The sequence below is a fragment of the Octodon degus genome, unplaced genomic scaffold (assembly GCF_000260255.1).
Source record: "Octodon degus isolate 3935 unplaced genomic scaffold, OctDeg1.0 scaffold00060, whole genome shotgun sequence".
Taxonomy (NCBI): Eukaryota; Metazoa; Chordata; class Mammalia; order Rodentia; family Octodontidae; genus Octodon; species Octodon degus.
Genome location: NW_004524636.1, coordinates 1 through 5071, shown reverse-complemented (window position 1 = coordinate 5071; position 5071 = coordinate 1). Strand labels below are relative to the sequence as shown.

At 38.7% G+C, this 5071-nt stretch overlaps 1 pseudogene; it reads right to left on the bottom strand.

The window, feature by feature from the left end:
• The window catches only part of LOC101589414, a 15972-nt pseudogene extending 10975 nt beyond the window's left edge, over positions 1-4997 (bottom strand).
• Between the last annotated feature and the right edge of the window lie 74 nt (positions 4998-5071).

The following is a 5071-nucleotide window of genomic DNA, read 5'->3' as shown; positions in this document are numbered from 1 at the left end:
GTGCCCTGAGGAGAGCTGCTTGTTTCTACTGCATGTTTTGTGTTTCTAAGTGTGAGTTCTTAATGCAGAAGAGCCAGCTAAGCTCCAGCTTGTTTGGGAAGCATTACACTATAATTCCTGTTCCTGTATAGCGCCCAACACAGATCTCTGGCTAAAACATCACTTTTGTAACTAAAGTACTTCACAGTTCCACTCTGTGAAAAGATTGGCATGACATTCTGTCTCCTAAGAGAAAGCATCCATGAATTTGTTGACTTTCCAGCAGGACGTGTAGATAAACTGCAGAAGATGCTCTCTCTCGCAGTTTTTCCTATCAGCAAAGAGGCACAAACACGTTTCTAGAATCCAGTGCCTGGAAGAGATTTGCTGGTTTCTACTGCATGATTTGTTTTTCTAAGTGTGAGTTCTTAATGCAGAAGAGTCAGCTAAGCTCCGGCTTCTTGGGAAGCTGGGCACTCCAATTACTGTTCTTGTGTATGGCGCAACACAGAACTCTGGTTAAAACTTCACGTTTGTAATTAAAGTACTTCACAGATCCGCGCTGTGAAAAGAGGGGCAAATATTTCAGTCTCCTAAATGAAAGCATCCATGAGGTTTGTGACTTTCTAGCTGGAGATGCAGATAAAATGCCGAAGGTTGTTCTCTCTCCCATTCATTCCTACAGGCAAGGAGCCACAAACACGCTTCTAGACCTCTGTGCCCTGAGGAGAGCTGCTTGTTTCTACAACATTATTTGTGTTTCCAAGTGTGATATCTTAATGCAGAAAAGCTAGCTGATCTCCAACTTCTTTGGGAAGCATGGCCCTCCAATGCTTGTTGCTGTATACGGCGCAACACAGAACTCTGGCTAAAACATCACTTTTGTAACTAAAGTACTTCACAGTTCCGCACTGTGAAAAGAGAGGCAAATCATTCAGTCTCTGAAGAGAAAGTGTCTGAGAAGTGGTTACTTTCCAGCTGGAGTTGCAGAGAATCTGCAGAATGTTGTTCTCTCTCCCATTCTTTCCTTTGGGCAAAGAGCCACAAACATGCTTTTAGAGTCCAGTGCCCTTAGGAGAGCTGCTTGTTTCTAGTGCATCTTTTCTGTTTATAGGTGTTAGTTCTTTTTTTTAAGTGTTAGTTCTTAATGCAGAAGAGCCAGCTAAGCTCCAGTTTCTTTGTGAAGCAGGGCACTCCAATGCCTGTTCCTGTATAGGTTTTAACAGAGACCTCTGGCTAAAACGTCACTTTTTTTTTCCAGGAATATTTTATATTTTCCAAATATTTAGGTATAGTTTAATTAGAAAAATAAAGGCAATGGGATTATCTACCATGTTCTAAAAGTACCTCTGATTATCTACCATGCCCCCCTTAAAAAATAAAAAACCTTAAATCACATTTCTATTAAGCTTTCTTACTGTAAAGAATAAAACCAAACTATGCTGAAGTCAAAACCCTGAAATTCTGAGCATGAAAATAATTTATTTGTTAGACATTTGATTGATTCAAGCATTTGGCCTTCTGAACACAGCTATGGAGTAGGAAAAAAATTTCATCCAGCACCTTCATCACTTCAAATTTTCTGGGGACAGTTTATGCTTTCTGTATTCGAGCCTCACCCTAAAACATCCACATGAAGTTGATATAAATTAACTTTTTAGTAAAAGGACATGAGAAACTTTGTGTACACCCAAGCTGGCAAGTATCATTAGTGATACAACTTTCAGAAACATTATTAGGCACAATAGCACTGCCTGCAGTGACAGACTTTATAATCAGAGAAAAGACTCCCATTAAATACAATAGCACAAAGAATATATGTACTTTTGACAATGGATTGCTTTACATATTGGAGAAAATGTCACAATGAGGTTTTTCTTCTATGAGATTAAAAAGGACCTGTAACCAACATCATCTTTTAATGGATACCCAAAATAATTAAAAATCAGACAAAAGGAACATCAATTTCATCTAAATAGAATTTAGGGAAGAAATGCAGGACTAGGTATATGCAAAACAAGCTGCACTTCTTTGGCTAACTCAGTAAAAAAATGCCAATTGAACATTTTTAGTCAAATTTTATTTTTTAAAAAGCAGCAGATCATCATTACTATTCAAGAATCAACTCTAAGTATGCACTTGACAATGAAGTACATATGTATGGAGTGAAAAAGTTTTCAAAAAAACCCATCAAATATATTATCTCCAAATACCCAAATAATAAAATGATTCTGTAGGCCTTTTGTTAAGTGGAATCAGAAAGAACCGAAAATTTATTGCTAGGAAAACAAATTTGTAATACGGTAGTACGAATCCTGGGTATTTAAGAATAATCTGTTCAATCAAGTTAAGTTGATGGATGGGGCAAGAAATCTGTTGAGAGGTGTGTGCAATTGTGGTATGTGTTTGTGTGCACAACTGTGGTGTGTGTGTGTGAGGTGGAGGGAGGGAGGGGGGGGAGAGAGAGAGAGAGAGAGAGAGAGAGAGAGAGAGAGAGAGGCAGTTGACCCAAGAGCAACTGAAAATACCTAATTTGTTCCACTGAGACCAGACACCATGTCAATTCTCCATTTTAGAAGGCAATTAAAATTAACAATTCCAATAGCCCACAAACCAAATAAAAATGTAGAAATTAAATATGTTCAAAAAGCTTTTTTCAACTCATTTTCAGCACCCCAAGAAAAATAAATGTATCCATGACTATCACAGATGAAAGCAAATGAATGTTATTGGAATCAGTTATTTTCTCCACTGAGGTATAAAATCTATATAGAAATTTGATACTATACTATAACAAATTGTACTTCTCATAGTTCTGTTGTAATTTTCTTTAAACCCTGTTTAATATAGTTTTTTAAAAATTGTTGTAAAAATGTTTTCATGATTGTGAATCAGGTTCCAGTTCTTTTCATCTATTTGTATATCAATAGCTAATATACTGGCTACCAGCTCTAATCAGGAAAATAATCTTGGAAACATCTTCACTATGACAGCACAGTCAGCAGAAGTGGCTGACATGCAAGCGAATCTTCTGAGGTGCAGCTCTCCAGAAAGCATGCTGTTCCATTGTCTGGATATTCTGTCCCATAACTCTGGATGAAAGACTCTTTCAGCCTTGTAAACATCAGTGTGTGCAGTCTAACTACTATGCAATTTCGCATCCCCGGACAGGAAGGCTGGTTCACAGCTAATGAAAAGCTAGAGGAGCCCACATTCTAATGGCTGATAACCTACATCCTGCAGAGGAGGAAAGCACTTTTCCTTTCTTGCTACTTAAGAATGTGGCAGAAATGTATGCTGAGGTAGCCCAGTCAATTGTTTTTTTTTTTTGTAAATTTGGTCTCAGAATATTTCTGGAAGGGTGATGTTTCGGAGAAGCCACTGCTGGGACCGGCTTCCATTGCAGTCTCTAATGCTGGGCACCTGGCTGTCCTCTTCTGTGGCTTTATCCAGGCACTGATTACTGTTCACATGCTGCAGGGTTAGTTTCACTGGGTCGTACTCCCAGAGTTGGTTGCCTTTTAGGTGGTGGCATTTGAGCATGGTGACTGGGCCATTAAGTTTGGAAACATCCAAGCAAAGGTCATCTGTTCTAATTTCTTTGTTGGCAGTATAAGAGAAAACCTGATTACCTCACATACCATGACAATTAAAAATCCCAACTTTTTCATTCTCTTTTCTAGCCATGTTATCTAGACATTGATTTGTTTCCACATTTCATATCTCTCCAAGTGAGAAATAATGACGTGGAATTTGAGAATCAGGGTAAAAATTCTCTAGGTACCAAGAGAAAGGTTTGCATTGTAGTTTGTGTCTCAGACCAAGTCTTGATGATATATCTCCATAATCTACCTTTGTAACACCTGGCGAAATTATATAGAAGAAATTCTTGAATTCATCCATCCATACTTCTGCAAGTCACCTGTTATTTTTATTGATGATCTGCCCTGTGCCTCCTGGAAAGGTGTAAGGTGTGGCTTTCCAAAACACATGTCCGACATGCGAGCATGTGATGATTTCCAAAGTCCCTCCACACTGCCAGATCCTAAAGGAAATTTCTAGATTTTCTCCTCCCAAATATCCATTCCAGCATCATAGGTTCCAATTTCCTGAAAGTAATCTCTGTCTATTGAAAAAAGGCCTCCTGCCATTGTAGGTGTTCTGACAGGAAGAGTTCGGTCACCTTTCCTTCTGTCCATTTCTGTTTGAGGAACAGGATACCACCGAAAATTGAGTTTCCAGTTGAATCCACCATATGTCATATCAGAGCCTGCCATATACTCAAATGTATCATCACTGATCACATCAATGATAGGACACCCCACTGTTCTGTCATGTTTGATCCTGGCTAAGAGAGGCTCCAGCCATCCCATCGTGCACTTGCAATGGGCATCTAAGAAGGTGATCACTTGGCCTCAGGAGACAGCAGCTTCTTTCAATCTCGCTCAGATCAGTCCAGAATGCTGTTCCATTTGAATTACATGAACTGGCACTTTTAGTTTTTTTACATAACTCTCTAGAGGTCTTTTCAAAAAATCTCTTTCACTGGCATCATCTACTAGGACAATTTCTTCTACTATGTGTCTTGGTGAACAATTAATGACACTATGAACAGTTCGAAGAAGTGTGCTCCAGGCTTCATTGTGGAAAACAATCACCACACTTGTTGTTGGAAGATTATCTGGATACACCTTTGTTTTACACCCTTCTAACCTAACATCTGGTAAACTTCTGTTGAGTGCGATCATTTCACTTGCCATTAAATTGAACTGATTGATTTTAAACATTTATTTCATTTTCTCTTGATCCTCCTTAGGAATGATGACTGGTTTTCCCATTTCTCCAGGACCTTCATGAGGCTTTTGTACTGGCTCTAGAACTTCCCCAGCAGGAAGTCCTCTCTCCTTTTTCTCATCACATTTGTTGCATTCACTGAAGTAAAGCAGCAGGAACATATCCAAAAGTACCCAAATCAAGGAGGTGGCTAGGACCACCCTGCAATATGCAAATTTTCTCATGGCACCTTAAGTCAAATGCAAAATTTTAAAATCTATCTATCTATCTATCTATCTATCTATCTATCTATCTATCT